The 22,843-nt window shown below is 40.9% G+C and overlaps 1 long non-coding RNA gene across 1 annotated transcript; it reads right to left on the reverse strand.

Annotated features, from left to right (window-relative positions):
- Positions 1–5,672: 5,672 nt before the first annotated feature.
- Positions 5,673–22,818, reverse strand: LOC133385804 (uncharacterized). Its single transcript, XR_009762967.1, has 3 exons — positions 22,763–22,818; positions 11,484–11,613; positions 5,673–5,962 (listed from the first exon to the last, which is right to left on the reverse strand). It is a non-coding gene; the product is annotated as an uncharacterized LOC133385804 (long non-coding RNA).
- Positions 22,819–22,843: the final 25 nt, after the last annotated feature.

Here is a 22,843-nt window from a genome sequence, read left to right on the forward strand (position 1 = left end):
CAAACTCACTGTTCTGTCAGTTCCAGTGCGTCTCTACCTCTCTCTTCTGAAAACGGGGGTGCACAGCATTAGTGAAATGCTGCCCCTTTTTACTGTAAAACCTGGTGGGATCAGCTTGAGTGCAATATATTTTAATTCAGCTTCAAAGGGATTTGCAACTGTTCAGCAGATCAACCCATTCCCCCTCCAGGTGTGGCTAATGGAAACACTTTGCTCTGGTGACTAGTGTGTTCGTAGCTATAGACAAATAATTCCAGGTCTAATACTGTTTAAATTTAAACTTTACATTGTACCTATTAGCAGGTATATGCATGTATGTGATATTTAATACATGAAATGTATCTATTCTGTGGGTGGTATTTGTGTTATGTGTCCGATGTAACTGAAGTCCAATGTCTAGTCTGATTTTAGGTGAGATCCCTGAGCAGACATCTGCTTGCACAACAAGAGTTGTCCTTCCTCTCTTCTCCCATGCAGCCTCCTATATTTCCCCAAATATGCTCCACAGGGTTGAGAGACCCTCTGGAACAGATTTTAGTGGTATGCAGAATCTGGGGAATGACAGTGTTTGGAAATGCCCTAGGATAATGGACCAGAAGCAGAATAGACACTATTCATAGTAGCAAGCAGAAGAGTAAGAGAACCAGGATGTGGGACAGCTCTCAGCAGGGCTGGCGCCAAAGGACGGCCAGGTGGGTCCCTGGCTGAGGGCCCTGTGGCCCACAGGGGTCCCTAAAGGGGAGGAAGCTGCCTGCCGGCTGGCTCACTCACCCTCCCCCCACCTGCCTGCTAGCCCACCCTCCACCCTGCCCACTCACTCACCTGCTCTCTCACTCGCCCGCCCGCGTGCCTGCCGTCCCGCCCCCTGGCCTGCTCACTCGCCATCCTACCCCCCTACCCACTTGGTAAGTAGGTAGGAAGGTAAGTGGGGAGTGCATGCTTGCAGGTGCCAGGGCCCAGGGCAGGCTGGAGCCCAAGGGTCCCAGCATGTCTAGTGCCAGCCCTGGCTCCCAAACATCACATATTGGGAGGAAGGGCGGGATATAAATTTAATAAATAAACAAATAAAATCGTAAAAATATTATTTCATTATTTCATTAGTTAGGGCTCAAATGTGACCTTGAGCACCAGGGCAAACCAGAAGCCTATGGAACTTCCTCATTTCAGCTAAAAACATGTGACCCTCTTAAAGAGCAAACCCCTTGTTTAGATCTTTGTACTTTGAGGCCTAGGTGCACCTTCAGCCATCTTAGGTGGGAGCTGGCACAAGATTATGGAGATGTGAGGAACTGATGTGCTGGCAGGGAAGAGGATTCAAGTTTCTTGTCTTGGTTCAAGGGTGTCATCCAAAATATTTCATATTCCCAATATCTCAGCCATGAGAATTGCATGTACTGCTAAGAGCTGCTTTAGGCATTACAAGTTTAGCATTACATGTAAAGGTAGCAGAGAACCATAACCAGCTTGCAGACACATTTGCATGCATGACACATGGGGTTGTATCCAAAGTAATGCTAAGTCAGGGTTCCACCACTGCAAGGATTTCTACTTGCGCAATGGGATTTTCCCCCTCCTGTTACGCCTTCTCTAAGTCTGTTCTTGAGGTTCCCCCAACCCTCCAGAGCAGATTTCAGGAAGGTGTAGGGCATGCACAGGGGGGAAGTCTGGTTGTGCAAGTGGAAATCCTTGCACTGATGGGATGTGTTAGTTGGACACAGCTCATAAGTTGTGGTTATGTATTCATGCTCATCCACAGAAAGCTACCCATATGTCATTGGTGATCACTCGCGGCCGAGTAAGATTGTCTTCCAAGATAAGGTCTTTGCTTGGAAGATGCCTGTGCGTGAATTTGTTTTATGTGGGGAGATTGGCACACGACGATCAACACACAATCTTGACAGAAAAAGGCTTTGATCCAATGGCATGGATACCACAACAATTGGAAGTCTTTTATCTGCTGCAGCTTTCATCCGCCTTCACAGCCGTTGTAACGTACACATTGCTGTCCTCCCCCTGTTCTGCTGTTGAGGACTTTCTTGGGTCATTCTTTGTCTGGTTCCTCTCCCTTGACCTTACCGCCATGGGTGACCCTGCTGGGAGTACATGACTCCCGACAGCATCGCTCACAGGGTTCAATGTGTACCCATGTGTAGTCCCATGGTGATTAATAGGGGCTTAAATTAGTTGTGACTCACTTATCCCACTGGTTTCAGTGGGACTGAAATGTAGCTCACTTTCTCTGGATTGGAGCCAATGGCCCCCATCCAGCATCAGCTGCACTAGTATGTATGTAACCCCAGTAAGATAATCTGTGATAGTCCCAATCATCTGGTCAGGGAGAATGATGAAGTAATGAACCTAGCCCCTTCTCTCCCCTTCCCAGACGGATCCTTTCATCTGACCAAGGCTATGCACACACACATAGCTCCAGATACTGGCAGTACCTGTTTGTGCACCCACCCACAAGCCCCTAGCTGGGTTCAGGTAATTTTTTTACATGCACCCAAAACAAAACAATGTTTTGGTTGCACATGTGTGAAGCAGCCCTTAAGTTACAGAAGGATTTGATTCATATTCTGCAGCAGCTCAGTCACAACCCAGTTGAGATAAACATGTAATGCACTCAATAAAATATGAAATTGCCTATTAAAAATGTCAAAATGACTTCTTCATATCTGAGATTATTTATGGCAGAAATAAAAGAAAACTCTCAAAATCTGTTGTAATTTAATACTCCCCTATATTTGTATGTAAAATAGCCAATGAGGAACAAACACTTAGGCTTGTATAGCTGACATTTTATTATCTATACATCATTCTGTAATTTAGAAACATGAATCTCAGTAATTTTCTCATCATTCAGGGCAACAGTTTCCACTTTCTTTTATATTTATCCTGTTCAGTTAAAAGGAATCCTCGTTTTAACATATTTTAGTTTTTCCTTGCGACTTTCCTTCTGCTGTTTTAAAAATACAAATATGGATATAAAGAGTGCCACTATACTATGACAATATTTTATCACTTCAGAATAGTGATCGATATCTGAATCCATCTGTTTCAGTTTCGTCACTGATCACAAATATGGCTCCAATGAATATTTTCCAGTTTGTTTTCAGCTCAAAAATAGTGATGTTTTGAAAAACACGGTGGCTTGGATCCAAAAAAGCGACAGGGTTGAGTGGAAGGTACTTCCACTCACTCAGAAGAGGTCCCGATTTTTGCTGATTTATGCTTACACACTGAGGTCTCCAATGTATAGTGTAGCCATATGTCACATTCCACATCATTCTAGAGGTTTCTCAGACACTCACGAGCAGCATTTGCGGACACAGGGGGCTGAAGCAGGAAGGGGGAGGTAGAAAAGCATTCATGGTTTGTTATATCAAAGCTTTTGATAGCATGAATATTTAGGTTATTTCTAATCCAGTCTGCCATCATTATTTCCTCTGGCGGTGGCTGCCAGCCAGGGAGGGATAACACAGTGAATGTGATAACTTGATGACACGACATAGTCAATCAGATGTGGCTGTGTAAACACGTCACTAAAACTGATGAGAGTGAGGGCAATGCTTCTTAGATTAGTTACTGTATATGGTGATCCCAGTCTTGGACAACATGGTGAAAGGAATGAGATCACAATGCTAAAATATCCTTAAAATATGCTTATGTGCTTCCCCCAGGCATCTGGTTGGCCACTTTGAGAACAGGATGATGGACTAGATGGGCCACTGGCCGGATCCAGCAGGTTCTTCTTGTGTTCTGATCTGATCACCCTGCAACATCATTACATCTGAAACAGTTGATAAGACCTAATAGAATATATTACATTTATTTACTATTTCTCATTTCAGTTTCCGACACACAGCAATACTAGACACACATTTCTGTTTTTTTCTTTTTCACCTGATATCTTTGCTTTGCAACATGTATACTCTCAAAGTACCAGCGTTATGACATGGGAGTAATGGCAGCTTTTTTCTTCCTCAAAACACTGATTATACAAATGGAAATGTTAATACAGAAAAAATGAATTCATATGAAGGATTGCCAGTATGAGTAAAAAACCAGAAAGTGAATTCCTTTTTTATTGTTATGAGAATGTTGGAGAAGGGAAAGGTTGGGCTTACAGTCCAAAATAGTGGTTTTTTCTTTTCAGTGGCGGGTAAGCTACTCTAGGCACACAAATGTTCCTGGGGTTAAGGATGGGTAAATATGTTGATTTTGGTTTCTATCACTTTCTCATTTTTTCAATCTTAAATTCAGTCCTCTACATTTCTACATTTGTTTCAGATTTTTTTAATTCCTCATGAAAATCCATCAGTATGAATTTCTCCTAATATACACATTTTTGCAAAGCACTTTCCCCAATATTTTAATTCCCCCCTTAATATATGCATTTTTATACATATTGCTTGGCTGGAGAACTACATTGCAAAATTCAGAGAAGTGCAAATTTTGAAGGGTGGCGGTATTTTGGTTCACACCTTGTTTTGTAAAGTGCACATTAGGTAGGCTTGCCTTTAAATGTGAACTGAATCACATTTGTCTCCCATCCCTAACTGGAGTGCATAGGCCTATCTCTTTTCTTTTAATTTTATAGTGTTTTGATGTCATCAATTTTGTCTCTCTCCTCCTTTCCCCCCAAATATAAGAGAATATGCTGTATGCCCATTTCTTCTGGTTTCTTTTCCTTGGAGGATACCCAAGATTCTGCTCTGACAGATCTCAGTATCCAAGAGGGAGTATACTAGCAGGATTAAAGGCGAGACCCTCAATTAGATTATCTATGATTTCTTCAGATGTTTTTTCTAATCTTTTAATATGGGATTAAAGTGAGCTAAGACCATAGATTGCTTTTATTCTTAACTAAGACCTTCTTAGCTACATTTAAAGATTGTCAATATCCTTTTCTCCCCCTTCAAAAGTGAGCACTCCCCCCCCTTTTTCTTAATTTGGAGTAATTCCCATCTAGACTATGATGATAATGAACTTTTGTCAGTTCCTATGTGACACCAAGTACAAAATAGCTTGATAAGAAATGTGAAGCATACATGCATTTCTCAATGATCTGCAGGAAACTCCCTAAGAGACTGATTAGCCTGTGCTTGTCACAGATAAGGGAAGGTAATTATGGAGGCTTAACAGAATATGTGGTGGATCTTTGGAGAGGAGATGACTAGATCTAAGACCATCTCATAGATCAGCTCTAATTTTTAATATTACACATAATGTGGGGAGGGTGGGCATTACCCCAGAGCCTTTGTACCAATGATTCTTCCAATAGAATGACATCAAATTATTATTTTTTCCAGAATGTAAAAACAGTTCAAACGAGATTATCTTTAATTAGTATAATCTTATGAACCCATTGTGAAAAGTTTATTGCACCCATGCTGGCTCTCCCTTATTCCTTATTTAGAGACTCTTTATTACATTCCACATTGCAATCCTTAATGCTGAAAATGAATACATGACACTTAAAGTAATATTGTTGTATTAAATAAACACCATCTTCTTTAAGTCCAGGGCTAATAGCTTTATTTTATGGATCACGGTATATTAGATAACAATACCTTATAGATTTTTCTCCTTTTTTGTTTTTAAGTGAAGATTGTGGTGCTCCCTTAAGTCATTTATATGCATTAAAAATGGATTTGTTAAGCAATCCCAGGAATATTTTAAGTACATTTAATAAATACTTGGACAATAATTACTACAGTTCATATTCTTAACAGCACTTTGATTATGAAAAGGTAAACTGTTGCAAATCAAGAGTCATTCACACCAAGCTGTCTCTTAAATATATACTCAGCTCTCAATGCTGTACCTTGATTTCTTGCTTATCTGACATCTTGTCTAATTGCTACACAACCTTCTACAGACACAAATGTACTAACTCCGCCTTCTGACTTCTTGTGTCCCTTTTATCTTCTTCTGTCTTGTTTTCTGCCCTCATACCTCCCTGGATGAAAAAGAAAGGTAGATTTTCAATAACTGCAGAAGCCCAAGGCTATAGCATAATAATGTAAATTTAATTCTTAGAAGCCTCCAAGTGTTTTGTTCTGTTATTTATAATGCCTTTCTTCTTTCCTATTGTTCTAGAAAATGAAATATCATAATGAGCTATTTATATTTTTAAAGAGAGAGAGAGAGAGAGAGAGAGAAAGGGCACCCTATTGCAGATCAAGAGTAATTCACCCAAAGCTGCCCATAACTTTTTGTTCTTTGAGGCCATCTCAAATGCATCCAGCAGTTAGCTATGACATGCATGGAGCATCCCACCCTAAACCAACTTCTGAGCAACTTCTGTGTTGTCAAGAGGTACTCTGTTCTCCAAGCAGAATCCAGAGGCCAGAACAATAAAACTTCCTCATAGATGATGATGATTTATAATAAAGTTTGCATTGCCCAATAATACAGATTTCATAAATATGTTCAGGTAGTGAAACACCATCAGTGACAGAGAGAAGGGAATTGTGGAACATGTATATTTCCTGAAATAACCCCATGGGAAACAGATTGGCTATGTGGTCCTTTGCCTTTACAAAATGCCCATGAAATAGCAATATAAGAACGTTTGCATGAAAAAAATCTGATTGATTTAGTAAAGGTATATCCCACATCTGTTCTCTCTCTCTCTCTCTAGATATAGATATACACAAAGGCTATTCTCACTCCAGCAGCCCAAGCATCTTCCTAAAAATGTTTTACTTTAAACAAGGTGTGGGTGCTTGGTGAAATATGTGATAAAATACTGACTTATAGCCATCCAAATTATGCTCTGTCTTCAAGTGCTTTATTTTCTGGAAAGGTCATGGGTTCTACTAATCCCTTTCCTTCCTTTCTTTCTTTCAACAGTGCGGCCCAGTGGGACTCCCTCTGCCACCCCTTCACATCTTGCCTCATTACTGTTTGTACAGTGGCACATAGCGCATGGACACATTCTCGATAGCGCATGGGGGGACCCGTGCTGTGACAGAACTTTCCTTTTGGTAATATATTTGTTGGTAAGAACATGCCATGCTTTAGTTTGTGGAGATTCCCCCTCTCCCCCTCTCCACCCCTCCCCCCCCCACACACAGAGATAAATATGTGTGATCCTTCATCCGCCTCAGCAGAGAACTTGAAATAATCACTAAAGCAGCAGGGTCCGTTTTGGCAAGAAGGCATCTCACTGGCTCGCTCTCTGAAGCTTCTTTAACCTCTAATTGCAACAAAAATTTGAAGACTATCTATTTCAAAGGAATTGAAGGAGTCTCATTTATGATCATTTCTGAGGTCTAATCGTGTAACTAAATAAGGGCATGGTAATGCATTCTCTATGGTGACCTGAGGATAAGTCTGATTTAGTGAGGCACATTTCATTGATTTTTAGCTATGAGTTGCAATTGATCCTTTTACTGTTAGCTACTCTCATGAAGCTACCCGGTGTCACTAATCCTCTTAAGCAGCAGTCAAAGAATTGAGATAAAAGCTGTCAAGTCACTTTGGTTCAGATAGCAGTTTTCTGAAGTTAGGGATTCTTCATTCCTTGGATATAAATGTACCATCTGTGCAGCTTTTCTCTCTCCCCCCATGTATGTATATTTGGGAAACAAAGCATATGTCAGTGTTGTTGTGCGTTATTTCATGGGTCATTCATGAGCTCCTTTGATGGGTGTGTAGCCCAACAGAAGTCAATGGGATTACAGTAGTGTAGGTATCCCTGTGAATCATTCTCCTGTGAAAAGAGAAATGTCTATTTATTTGATTGCCTCTAGTTCTCATAGAGTCCTGACTAAATAGGGAGCAACACCACAAGACCAGATGCATATGTATTAACGGTTGTCATTATTATGAATTTTTAAAATATCAACCGAGTTCAGTGTGTGTACACGTCATCACAATAAACAAAGTAATACAAGAGTTGTATTCAACATAGTGCTAAGGCAAACACTATGGATGTCTCCTTGTGCAACCGAATGTTCTCCCTGTCTCCTCCTCTTGTGTGCCCCCAAATCTGTTCCAGAGTTTTCCCCAACTCTCAAGAGCAGATTTGGGAACAGCATTGGGTGCGCAATCAGGGAGGGTGGGGGAAAGTCCTGTTGCATTAGTGGTCATCCTTCCACTCACAATTATTTAGCTGAATACTGCCCAAAGTATCTTTCAGTTATTTCTTCATATATGTTCATACATTCCAAATGCATTAGTTAAGAGAGTGTTCTATTCTGGAATACTGGACTGGATTATAGCTACCATTCGTGGGCACTTTTGGCCATTTGGCCAAATGGGGCACTGCCCCACCAGCCTCACTATGCCCTCAGCCAACTCCCTCCTGCCTGCCTTCCTACTAAACAGTCAGATCCGGGGGTGTCACTGCCTGGCAGCTTCCTGCTCCTTAGTCTCAGTAAGGAAGAGGATGGGGACAAAACTAGAATGAGTTAGTGTCCCCTGTTATAGGCTCTGCCTGTCACTGGCTCTAATTCTGCCTGTTGTTGGGGCTCCCTGACAGTCACAATGGGCAGCAGCTACCACTGTGCACACCCTTGTGGAAGCTTAAAAACAGATACCACCACCACCCCGCCCGCCAAAGGATGGTTGATCTTGATCTTGCCATCTTCTACTTATAATGCGTACACCTGCGATTTTTCTGCCACTCCTTCAAAGTTCTTGCATGCTACCTCTGCCTTTGCATCTCACTCCAGGGTGCAAATACATGCTCACAAATTCCCAACCCTACATTTGCTGCTGATGTGCAACATGGCTAATGGGTCATTTCAAATGGTGAAGTAATGGGTGGAAGATGTGGTACTGTGTTTCCACTACAATCTTTCTGCCTCGTTGCTTTCCCTTGATAGAGCATCACATCTAGGGATATCAGTTGTGGAGAAGCAGAGCAGCTGTAAGAGAAGGTGCAAAAGACAATGGTGAGCAGAGGGAGATACACCTTTCCGCCGACCACTTGGCATGGCAGCAGCAACTCAGGGTGACAAAAATCTGTGTTTGCTGCTGAGCATTTAGTTCTCCATCATTGTATCTACAATCTAGGTAGATATGTCAGGTTTAAAGTTGTCCTTCTGTTCATGTAAAATGTGTCTTTTAACCAATACTTGTATCTTCAGGCCCATCCATACCTAGCGGCAAAATCCATGTTTTTCATATTCGGTTGGTGGCCTAGAGATCCATACATGTCCTGTTGGTGGTCGGATTATTGTGAAAACCCGATTATCAAGTATCCATATGTGTGGGCTTTTTTTTTTTTTTTGCTAAATTGCTTTAGCATTGGCCACTCCCCTAAGTCCACCCCTTCTCAGTGATTGGTCCATATATATGCCCATGGACCACCTGTTGCAAGAAAGTCCGCTGCATTGTGTCCAAGCACACGGACGTTAATGCGATTGATTATTGATACAGGAAAACATATCGGTTTTTCGGTGGTATTTCTAATGCAGATTTGAGAACACGAAAATCAGTACCAGCTTGCAACATCATATGGACGACAGTGAATTAATGAGGACACAAAGCAATGCTACAGATTATACGTCATATGGATGGGTCCTTAGATCACATCCACACCATACATTTAAAACACGTATAATCAATGTTTCTTGTGCCTTTCCTGCCTTCAAAAAGTCAAACAAACTGAGATATACCCCTTAATGAACAGGAACCATTTTGAATCAGTTTCAGGTGTTGTTTCTAATTTTGAATCAGTTTCTAAGTTGATATGCTGACCTACTATGTCTCCCCCCTCCAAGCAGTGATTATAAGACTTTTCCAGTGTATATGAGCCAATGAAACGTCTCTGTCCCCAGAAGCTTGCAATGCCTTTAAACCTGTTGTCTATGGTGCCCCTCTAGTTATGCAGAAACACGCTGATGTTCTTTCATACACATACAGATACGTATAAGAAGCTTGACTGCTGCATTTCTATGCCTTACACATAACACAAAGATGTGGATGCTGTCTTTCTTGCTCTCACTCTTGTATATACCTCCGCACCCCAGCTGTCTGCTACTAAGAAGCATTCAAAAGCCAACTCAAGGGGTGTTCAATATCTCACTTTTCCCAAGTTCAGTTCTCAGTGGAATAAATTGTTTAAAGAGAGAGAGATCTAAGCTTCTAATACATAGGTCTCATAACATAATATAAAATGTGTCATTTCAATACGAATATAAAACTATCAAGCTGGATGATGTCAAGAATCTTAGTACTAATGGCTTTATACTCCCCACACTGACATGATCCATCCTTTGCAGCTGTAATGATGTAGTCTGTCAAGCCACAATATCGAGCCTTTTATTTGGCACAATACATCTTGCCAAGTCTTCTGGGGGAGTTTTCTTCAAATCCATAGTGCCATTGCATAATACGGAGTTAATCAGTGCATCTTTGACACAATGTACCATGTCTGTGCATAGTAATGCTTAGTATTTTTTTTAAAAAACTGATATGAGAATGCTGTGGTATATATACTAGTCAAAATCCTGAAGGTCTGCTTGTTTATGATGTGAGCCACAGAAAAGAACAAGTGGAATCTGCAACAAAAAGTTGCAGTGTGGAGTGGTCCTGGTCAGTGTTCCAGACAGCCAGACATGCTCTCCCCCAAGATACACCATTCCATTTCTTCTGCCCTTGTTTTCCTGTTCGCTCCCCCAACAGACAGATAGCGTTCCATGGCTCCTGGGCATCCTCATTAGGCTATTTGGAGTGGGGAATTGCCCATTTTAAATATATATATATATTTCTGCAATACTTGAGTTTCAGCCAGGCATGCTGATCCGTCCTCCTTGTTTCTTCGTGCTCATTTGGGATATTTTATTTAAAATATTTTATAGGCTGCCTTTCTGAGCAAAGCTCCCCCAAGGTGGCTTGTTTTATAGAAAGCTCCAAAATGCAACAGAAATAAATACAAAATATAAATAGATAGCCATCAGCACTCAACACCTGAATTTTCTATTAGAGACAGAAATTATTTCCTGTTTGGGTTTTTAGGCTGGTCGTCTCTTAAATTTATTAAATTAAATTTATTGTGGTTTTATTTTAGTATGATTGTATTGTTGTGTTTTTCTCTTTTATTTGCTTGACACCTAGAGAATTTATTTTATAAGGAGTCTCAAATAAATAAATAAATTGTAGTCCTAACCCACTTACCTGGGAGTAAGCACCACTGAATTCAGTACAACGTAGAAGTACTTCAACAGAACTGAGAAGTAGTACACCTGGTTAGGATTGCTCTAAATTATGTTGTTATTATTAATTATTATAATTAATTTGACCTTGTTCACTAATAAAGTCTCTAAGCAATTTACAAAAATTAAGCCAAAGGCCCAGTGCAAAAACAAAAAAGAATACATAAAACCATTATATCAGTGACCCACAAATATGCCCAGCAAAACAGAAAAATACCAGGTACAGAAAATAGTTAGGAGATAGTTAAAAAATATACAGCAGAATTTTTGTCAAAATCCATCAAATGCCTGGGAGAAGAGACAGCTTTTTACCTGGGACCGAAAGGATGTTAAGGATGGCATCAGGCAGACCTCACTGGGAAGAGTATTCCACAAGCATGGAGTCACAACTTGAAAGGCCCTGTCCCTTGTCGCACCTCCAAACTTCCCTCAGAGGGGGTACCTGGAAGAGAGCCTCAGATGAATACAAAAGGGCCCAAGTAGATTCATACTGAAAGAAGTGCTCCAAAAGATATTGAGGTCCTGACTCGTACAGGGCTTTATATTATTGCCCCCAAAGATCAGGATGGAGACAGGTGAAATTTCCCATTAGGGGACAGAGAATGTGATTTTTCAGGACAGTACTAGCAATGTGTTCAATGTAGAAGCAGCTCACCTGCTGGGGTGGAGCCACAAAGCTAGTTTCTAGGTGCCCCTTACTGGGAGGGGAGGGGCCAGGCAAGGAGGTCAGTGTGGTGCAGCTGTGCTGGGGGAGCCCACCATGCCAACCTCCCCACCACCTGCCCTCTCCCCTCTCCCTCCAAGTAAATAGCAGCAACACACCTGTGATCCACTTGCTGGGAAGCTAACCATTGCCACTCCGCTCCACCAGGCAACCTGCTACTGACATGGTCTGAAAGCCCTGGAATGTTTTTTAAACTGAAAACTCTGGGGAAACAAAAAGATCTTCGTCTAGCACTATAAAATACAAAGAGTCCCCCACCCCATATAAATTTATAAACTGCTTAATTTTTTTTTTAAAAAAAACCCTCCCATACACAGATAAAATCAGCAGATATTAAAAAACAAGCATATATAATCAAAAAATGTGTCTGGAGAGGCTTGCTGAAATGTAAAAGTTTTTAGCAGGTGTCTAAAACCCTATAGTGAGGGTGCCTGCCTAATGTCGAGTGGCAGGGAGATCCAAAGCACAGATGCTGCTTATGACTCTTAGGATTTTTGCCAATTCTCTGTTACCCCCTGCAGCTCCCCGTCCCATCTTCTATGCTGTTCTGGAGGGTCCCCCAACTATCTGGAGCTGATTTTGAGAAAGCAACAGGAGAGGCAGTGAGAAGGGAACTGGCAAAAATCTTCCCCTCCTCATCCATTAACAGAGGCACCTACCAGATCTAAAGCCCTTCTGCAAGCACTTGGGCACCTGTTGGTTTCCACCCACAATGTTATATTTTTAATCAGGTGTTGAAGTTTAACTCTCTAAGGGGAAGAAATGAGCTTTTCTCATGAGAAAAATAAATGGATATTCACCAAGATCAACACTTCTTGCCCTGTACATTTTATGATGTTCGTCACTCCTACCTATTTATATGCTCTGCAGCATCCTGTTCTAGAGATACTTCTGTAGACAAGTTTCCTTATGAGCTATCATATTGACATATTAATTTCACTGTATTGATATACAAAAAGAATGTAGAGTTTTATCTGAAAATAGATTATTATTCCAGTCAATGCATGCAATAAATTGGGACCAGGACACTGGCCTTCAAACTTTCCCACAATCTGTAATTTACTATCAATATTAATAGCCATAATGTTACATAATCATTCTAGGGGAGCTTATTGGTTCACCATCATCATCAGAAGGAATCAATTGTAGATGTAATCTGTCTTTTAAAAGGGGAGGGTTACTGGGAATTTTTAAAGTATTCAAAAAATTGCAACCACAATGGTTTTCATGTTTCGAGAGCAGATAGAAATTGTTGCTCTCGCAAGGGTATACCTAGGACTTGCTAAATGTTGGTTTTCAGCAGAATCAGGACAGGTGAAAGAAAGCTTCATGGTGACTAGCTTGGATGGATTTAACAAGCAGTAAGACAGCAGTATTGACTCAGGTAAGACTTGGGGGCAGAAATCTGGGGTCCCACTCAACAAAATGAGCAGGAAGAGCTTCCAAATGCGGCAGGTCAGGCTTACCACATCTTGAAGTAAGTTAAGTAATACACATCTAAACAAGGGGGTTCCCATAAACCCATAATTTGACAGACTAAATTACCTAACTGTACCACCAATTCCACAAATTCATGGAGGAAAGTTCTGTCAATGTTATTATCCATGATAACAAATGAAAATCTTTATTTCTTAATTATTTGTGTATTTCAGGCATTTATACACCATTTTTCAGGTGGCAAAAAAAGCAGTTTTTACAACAGGGATAATGAACCTGTGGCCCTCCAGATGTTGTTAGACTCCATCAGCTCCAGTCAGCATGGCCAATAGTCAGGGACTATGGGAGTTGTAATCCAACAACTGGAGGGCCACAGCTTTCCTATCTTTGATTTACAGTGTGCTTCTGTAGAAAGGGTGCTGCAGATGGCAATCGTTTGATGTGCTGCTTGTGAGCATCCATCTGTCTGGCTACTGTTGGTGACAGCACTGGCCTACATGAACCTTGCTGTGATCCAGAAAGGTAATTTTTATGTTGTTGTTTTAAAAACATTCATTAACATGATCCATGTAAGAAATTCAAAGTCATACACTTTAAGGTCTGAACCTATGAAAATGAACAATAAATTCCACCATGTCATCCAAAATAAGTAAAGCAGTAAAAGAATGGTGAGGATGGATGGTTCTTTCTTTGGGAAATGATTCATCATCAAGGTAGGCAGAATTTTCAAATGCTTTTAGCAGATTCCCATCTCTTTCTTTGTGCACAATATCTTAACTGTAGATTTTCACCAACTCTGTTACTCTATTTGTTTTAGAAGAGTGGTTTTATTTAATCATATTTATCAGGCAAAGCATGGAGGCAGTATTTAAAATATGGATTAGGAAGGTATTAAAAAGTCCATCTGTTGCTGATAAAATAGTCACAATAGGTTGCATGGCAACCGTTATTGATGCTTGCATGAGGCCAGGCTCCCTGTGTTGCTTTTGTTGGGTTTCCAAGTGTGCTGCCCTTGATGGAGAAACTGAAGGCAGTTTTTCTCTTGCTGGGACATCGCCTGCGGAGTGAGGCACACATTACGGAAAACTACAGATTGGTACATACATCATTGGGATCTCAATAAGATTCTTCCTCTCACACATCCTTCCCCTTCTGCACCAATCTCATTACTATGCCTCGAGTTCCTATTCTTGCAGACCTTTCTCTTTCAAACAGAACAAGAAAATCAATTATCGGAGAGGATCATCTCCATTTAAAACATGTAATATGAGATTTGGTCATGCTGGATCACACTGAAGTCCACCTCATCCAGCTGAATCAGACTGAGGTCCATCTCCAACAGTAGCCAGCCAGATACCTCTGGGAAGTTCACAAGCAGAGTGTGAAGATGATCAGCATCCCATCATGTTTATTCAATCTTAAACAGACACTAATGGACATTGTTCACTCAAGGGTGGTAGCAGTTGGCAGGGCAGGGCAGCGGCATTCACCTGACAACCCATGTCACTGCAGCTTATTAGGAGATGGGGGGGAGGTAATGGCCTCTTAAGGAGATGCCACTGATGGCCTCTTGCCCAAGAACCCACAGGAGTTTGGAGCTGGCCCTCAAAAAGTGGGATCTGAGTTCTAAGGCAATCACACTTAGAGTTTTTTGGGGAAAATCATGCTACATCCACTCAAACCACATGACAATAGCTCCAGCTGCTACATCTGGAAGAGAATGATGTAGCAAAATGTTGAGGTAGTAGGATGGACTGTACCACTTTAGAATTCTGTTACAGAATCACATATTATAGTATTTCCTATGTAAAAAAAAAAGACTTCCATATAGTGGAAGTCTGAGCTCGAATCTTTTCCCTTAACATGCGATAAGTATGGAATGTTTTAAGTTGGGAGCTGCTGCCTATAATCTGAAGAGGTACCATTCACTCTACCATCTCAATATTCTACCACCTCATTCTCCTGCACGAAGCTGGCTCCAGGTTTGACGAGGCCCTCAGCAAAGTGTCCTCTGCTAGGCCCTTTCCCATGTCAGTGGGCCCTGGTGGTTGTGGTGGCGGCAGCAGCAGTGCTTTGCATCAGCGCTGGGTGGGCTGGGAGGCACCACATTCATTTCCTACAATGCCTCAGAGAGATTAGAGGATTTTGTTGGAAATTAAAATGCCAACACCCAACTCCCAGTACTGGACAGAACACCAGCCATCACCAGTTTTGTTTAAATGGGAGGCTCAAAGCAGGCATCAGTGGTGGGACCTGTTGGAAGCCTGGCAGCTGGCTGGGGATGCCACATGCTGACACCAGGCCTGCCTCCATATTGCTGTGACTAAACCATGAATTGCAAGAATACATGGCCAAACCTGACTTGATTAATGCATCATTTTACACCCATTGCTTTTATTCAGTAGCTACAAATCTAGTACCTTTTAAAAAATGACACATTACTCTGATAAACATATTTTACATTTTCTCTCTTTTACAAGAATATGGCAAATTTGTGACTATATGAACATTTTGAATAGGGTTCAAAATATTTCTATATTGTTTTCCTAATTGTACACCCTGTCTGCTCTCATTCCTATGAGATGCCTATGCACACATCTGCTACTAAATTTATTGTTTGCACCATAGCCACACACACACACACACACACCATCTATGCTTTATTTTTATACAATGAGAGGGAAACAGTTTATATGTGTTATGGCTGTTTTTCCTGTGGAGCAATCTGCCGGCAAACAGCCCTATTGACTGCCTCACTTTAAAGCAAGTTATCTTATTAAAAATTATGTGTGAGAACTGGTGCATTCATTATAGCTGACCTGCTGGGAGATTAGGAATGCAGTAAGCAATGCAAGTTTGCTGCTTATATTATCTTATGCACCATATAAGCCATGAAACATGTTTTTCTTTATATTATTGATAGTAACCAGGATTTCAGTGGCGTCATGCCAATACACTAACATAAGTGTATTTTATTTCTCAGAACATATGCTTGTTTTTCTTTTTTCGCACACAAAGTTTGCAAAACACCTTCCCAGTTCATTGCCATTTACTTGTAAAATGCTCATCATTATGATAAGGGCAGGATGTGAAAGGGAAAGCTTGTATGTTTCAAGGGCCTCTGGGAATGCAATGTTTAATTTGCATACCCTCCTCTTTTGCAGGAACCCTGACAGCGAGACCTGGACCAGCTAGTGCCAGCCAGCAGCAAAGGATAGAAAGGGATGGAAAGTTCTGCCATTTTCAGTTCTCTCCATTTCTCATTTTTCCAATCTTAAATTCAGTTCTCCACATTTCTGCAGCAATTTGCAATTTTTTAAAAAAAATCCTCATGAAAATTCTCTAGCATTCTAGGGCACTTTTTTCTTAATACACACTTTTTTCTTAATACACACTTTTTTGTAGGCAGTTTTGATTAATGTACACATTTCTGCAAGCCATTTCTTGTCATAGAATGCATTTTTGCATGGTATTTTCACTCCTGCAATTCCATTTTTATGCACACTTTCCCCTAACATATGCTTTCTTGTAAATATTGTTTGGTTGGTGAACTGCATTGCAAAATTCAAATAAGTGCAAAATTTGAAGGATGGCTGTGTTTCAGCCATTCTTCATATGGTTTCAGAAAGTGCAAATCTGATAGATTCCGCTTTAAATACAAACTGAATTGAAATTCTCAGCTAGCCATAGATGGTGGCGCTCACGTGGCCTCCTGACAGCTAAGTCACTCCTGCTTGTTGGAAGGGAGAGGAGGAGGGGTGAGGCAATGGGGAGCTTAGTGTGGTACAAATGTACCAGCAGGAGCACTGGATTTGCCCATAACATACTACTGTTCCCTTTCAGCCCACTGTTTTACTTTTTACTTTTAGGAATGCATGGCAGCTATTCACTTATATTTATGTATTTATTATGCTTATACCCTGCCTTCCCACCCTGGGGTTCAATGCAGCACCCATAGGATTTTTCAGGCAGCCTTTCGATCCATGCACTGACCAGACCTAGATCTGCTTAGCTTCAGAAAGGTGATTGCACTGTTTGCCTTCTGAATGTTCCTGGGCTGGGAGCTTTGCTTGTGACGACCCCAGCTATTGAAAATCAAGACTTTTTCCTGTTTACCTTACGCCGCTTTTTCATCTGCATAACACCATCCTGGCTTCTGTCACTTGGTCACTCTAAAACAAGGGTTGACAACCTGTGACCCTTCAGATGTTGTTGGACCCCAACTCGAATCAGCCCAAGCCAGGATGGTCAATGGTCAGAGATGGTGGAAGCTGTAATCCAACACTGAAGTGCAACTGAACTTCTAGTTCCCATCAAGGCCAGCCAGCATGGTGAATAGTTAAAGATGATGAAAATCCTAGTTCAACAATACCTGGAACGCCACAGGTTACTCACCTTTGTTCTGAAGCGGGAGAAAACATCTAGTTTCCTTATACAGAACTTCAGACACATAATTAAAACCCAGCCTTTACACTGGGATGATGAAAACTGAGGCCAGCTTCTGATTAGTGGATTGTCCTCCTGCATTGTCATTAAGATTCTTCTGAATTTTTAGTTGATTTTTAATTTTAAATGTGAGCTGAGTTGTTGATTTTTTTTATGGTTTAGATTTTATATTGTAAGGGCATAAAGGGTTGACTAGAAATTGAAATAATAAACACAAAGAAACAAGAGAAACAATAACTGAGCTAAAAACCAGAAGCCATGTATTCAAACCACAACTGGAAGAGAGGTGGGACTGAGCCAAACCAAAGAGCCAGGGAACAAAAAGGATTTGGCAACAGACCAAAACATTGATAGAGGGAAGGCTAATCAGGTTGCCCAGAGTAGAGAGTTCCTTGACTTGGGTACCACAACTGAAAAGGTCCCCTTCCACATCCTAGCCAACTGGACATCTGATGGCAACAGCATGCAAAGCCTTGCTGGGTTAACAGCTCCTTATCGAGTGACTTAGTGTCACTTAGCCAGCCCAACCTTTAGAGCTCCCTGGCTCAGCTCCATCTCCCACACTAGCTGCTAGTCACAGACAATATTTGGCACAGCCAGATTCTTAAAAGGAACATTTAGGCCTCATCTGCACTGTAGTTTGTTAAGGGTGCTGAGAGTTGTTAAGAGACCCCAATTTTCCACAGAGAGCTACAATTCCCAGACTTCTATGGGAAGAGGGACTGGTTGTTAAACCACTCTGGGAACTGTAGCTCTCTGACGGAAATGGAGTCTCCAAACAACTCTCAGCACTTTTAACAAATTACAGTCCCCAAGATACTTGGGGGGAAACTGTAACTGTTTAAAGTGGTATGATACTGATTTAACTGTATAGTGCAGATGAGTTCTCAAATCACCAAATATTCAGTGCTATTTAGCACCCTTTTGTTCTGCTAACTGCTGCTGCTACTTTTCAGCTAAGATGGGTGAATCTGTCAATTTCATAGAATCATAGAATAGTAGAGTTGAAAGGGTCCTAGAAGGCCATCAAGTCCAACCCCTTGCTCAATGCAGGAATCCAAGTTAAAGCATACCCAACAGTGGCTGTCCAGCTGCCTCTTGAAAACCTCCAGTGTTGGACAGCCCACCACCTCCCTATGCAATTGGTTCCGTTTCTCTCATTTTCTCATTTTTCCAAGCTTAACTTGAGTTCTTCACATTTCCACATCACTTTGCAAATTTCATTTTTAAAAAATCTTCATAAAAATTCATTTGAGTGTACATTTCTCTTCATATTCACACTTTTGTGTGCACATTTGCCTAATCTCCTATATCATATTTACCTAAGAATGACATTGCGCTGGAGGAGCAGGCCTCATCTCCATGGAAACATGGCAAAGCAGTAAAAACAGAGAGGGACAATGAGAGGGGAAAAGTGGCTGATTGAAACAACAGGAGATTTCTGAATATATTGGGAAGGAAGGAACACAGGGTTTTTTAAAGTTGTAACAAGAAGTAGTACTAGAGATGAATACAACACAGAAGATAACACCTAATAGCTAATGCGGGTACAATAGAGCTTTTTCCAAATCCTTCTTGCTGTGCTCAAACCTCTGCCATTGTTTAAAACCAACACTTTTTTCCTCAGTGTTCCTCCAACCCTAGTTTACTCAAACCTCTCCCATTGTTTAAAACCAACATTTTTCTCCTCACTATTTCTGTATCCCTGCTTAACTCAAACTCCTCAAATGTGTGTGTGTGCATGTGCACAGAGGGGGCTGAAGAATAGGAGAAGGAGGAGTCATGGAAATGGGGGTGGTCTGTGTACAAGAGGGAATTAAGAAAAGAGGGAACAGAAGAAAAGGGGTAAAGGTGAAAAGGAGGACAAAGGGGGTTACAAAAAAGGGAGGAGGAGGCATGGGAATGGGGTAAAGATGAAAACAGGAGTACAAAAGGGGCTAAAGAATAATGGTGGCTTAATAATTTGGCAGAAGGTAAAAAGGATGCTTAGTAGTTGCAATGTGTGGGAGAAGATGCAGGAGGTTACCAAGTGGGTGGTCTGTGTGCAAGGGTGGGTTGCAGAAAAGGAGGCATGGACATGGAGTGAAGGTGAAAATGGGTGAAAAGTGGGGCTGCAGACCAGAAGAGAAAAGTGGCTTCAGAAATGAGGTTGGGAAGAGAAAAGAGAGCTTAGTAGTTGCATGGGTTGGGAAGGGGAAGTTCTAGGGAGTTACCACGGCAGGAGTGGCAGGGGTTGGTGAGGAGAGTGAACGGGGCACAGCCCCTAGTATATAGATATGTGCAAATCAGTTTTTCCTAATATAATGCATTTTTATGTTACTTTCATAAATATATACATTTTTATACACACTCTAACATATACATTCTTGCACACATTACTTGGAAAGAGAACTGCATTGCAAAATTCAAAGAAGTGCAAATTTTGAAGGATGACTGTGCTTCAGTTCACATATTGTTTTGGAAAATGCAAATTACAAAGATTTGCCTTTAAACATGAACTGAATCAAATTTCTCTCCCTCTCCCCACCCCATTCTCAGCACTAGTTTTCTCTGTTTCCAACCACCGTTCTCAGCTTCATTTTCCCATGCTTACATCTCATCTAAGCAGCTCCAATAACTCAATGTGATTTTGTCTATGAATGCCCATGACATCAACATGTTGGACAAAGTACTGTGACATTATCAAAAACATCACATTGGTCACTACCACAAACAGGAATAAAAATGGTGTGATAGGTAAGAGACACAGGTTATTGTCACAATAGCCCTGTTAAACTACATTAGGCTGAGTGACTGATCCAAGTGAACTTCAGTTCCAAGTAAAGAATTGAGCCCAGGTCTCCCCATACATTCACATATGAAGTCACATTTGCTGAAATCAATGTTAATAAGAGTTCATAAGTATACATGCCCTTTAAAGGGTTTTATTATTTTTTTTTTTTAAAAAAAGTTGGATCCGATAACATGAAAATTTATTTTTATCTGCAATGCTTTGAGGGCTAAACAATATTAATGGTTGGTTAATGGCCTAATGAGTCAGCTACAAGCCATTTAGGCTTCCAATGAACCTTAGCTTTTCAATGACTTCTCTAATGAAAGATCTATAAGAGCGCCTGTCTATTGCCACAAGAGAGATAGTAAGAACGTCACCTAATCGATTGTGATGGTAAATCAATTGATCTGTAACCCTGTTTTCATACAGTGAAAAAAGATATAGAAGGGAGGATTTTACTACCATCTCATTTCCTGCTGAAAAATCCTTAAATAAAATAGACAGCTCTCTATTTGGATTCAAAATGTTCCCTTTATTATTGTAATTCAAAATACATGGAGAAACTGATTGATGTCCTGTTTTATAGAGGCATCAGTTACTTTTGTCATATTCCAAGAAATTTAAAGTTGTAGAAAATTAAATGCAAAAGTATGATATATGCTCTTTGCTGTCATGCCTAAGGTTACAGGATTAGGATAAAACAGATGGGGATGCGGGTAGCATCCACAGAAATGCACTGGAACAGCCCTGGGAGATAGTCCCAAAGTGTTATTTACAAGAACAAGGAACTCAGAATAGTCTTCCAAAAATGCACATGGCATATCTTTGTGTGCTATGGTACCCACTCTGTGGAATGCCTTGCTCAGAGAGATCTGTCACATCTCAAATAATGTAGATTCCTAATTCAAAATGAGGACTTTTGTGTATCAAACATATTTCATTATCAGACACCAATGCTAAATACTTTAACACAGTGACCAGACATATAAGGATATACCTCCATGGATATGTAAGCAGCAAGGACTTGGCTATGGGTTACAACTGGATGTGGTTAAGCAAACAAGAAAGAGAGAAAACTCAAAACAATGAGATCCAAAATACAATTCTTAAAATCTGAGATAAACACAAATAAATATTATCACCTATCCCATTTGGCTATGGTAATTAATAGTCATGCAGGCATAGAAGCAAACACTATGAGTGATTATTCCTGGTGGCAAGCCAATAATATGATGACGTTTAAAGATTTTACAACATGGGGCTCTTCTTCCAAAGCTTGAAAGTCACAAGCATTTCCTACACAGATCAGGTGACCATCTGATGTTGTGTGGCCACCTGATTAATGTAGGAAATACTCCTGACTTTTAAGCATTTGGATGAAGAGCCCCATGCAATAATGTGTGAGTGCTGGAAATTTTTGGTAATTTTTAATTCAGTTTAATATGTATTTATTTACGGTGTAGAAGAAGACCATTCAGCCATCTCCTATACATTTAACATAATAAATGGGCACCTTCCCCTCAGAATGTTCCATTTATCACTTCCTCTCCCCCCCCGCTTTGCAGATCACTTTGTTTCTCCACCCCTCACCAAGTGCCCTCCCACCAATAAACCCATCAAAAGTTTCAGCACACCATTAGATAATACTGATGTACCTAAGTTCATCTATGTAGGTTTTTGGAGCACAGGCAAGATGTAAACTACAGACTTCCTGGCTCACAACTCCTCATTTGAGCCACTACACTAGAGCAGATGTGAAAATGCCCACAGCTGTAACTCATTGACAAAGAGATGCAATATATTTGTCCTCCATGAGTTTGCTGGGGGGGGGGAGGCATGGTGGTGGACTGTGGCTGCTCCAATCACCTGCAAAACCTCGATAAAAAAAGAAGTAAGAATTCCCTGCAGTCTTGTCCCCTTCAGGAATCGAAGCACGCAGGCTTCCCGGAGAGTTGTATTGCTGCAGCTCAGTGGAGAAACTAGTAAGAATTAAGACCACCTGTTAAGTCAAAATCCAAAAATCTTCAAAAGGCCCTCCAGTGCAACCTTGCCAGGAAGAGAATCCCTCTAGACTGAAAAATCTTTTGAAGTCAGACCCTTGTTAGGGTTGCCCCCTCCCTTCAGCAGAGAAGCTGAGATACCCCCCCCTTTCTTCTCCCCTACTGTGCCTGAAGCTGATTAAATATAAAAAAGGAAATTATTTGCACTCACAGAAATCAGACAAGGCACAAATCCAATTCTTTCCATTATGGATTTGTATTTGTTTCCCATCAAAATGCATGTTTTTAACTG

Source organism: Rhineura floridana, chromosome 5 (genome assembly GCF_030035675.1).
Source record: "Rhineura floridana isolate rRhiFlo1 chromosome 5, rRhiFlo1.hap2, whole genome shotgun sequence".
In the NCBI taxonomy this organism is placed as follows: Eukaryota; Metazoa; Chordata; class Lepidosauria; order Squamata; family Rhineuridae; genus Rhineura; species Rhineura floridana.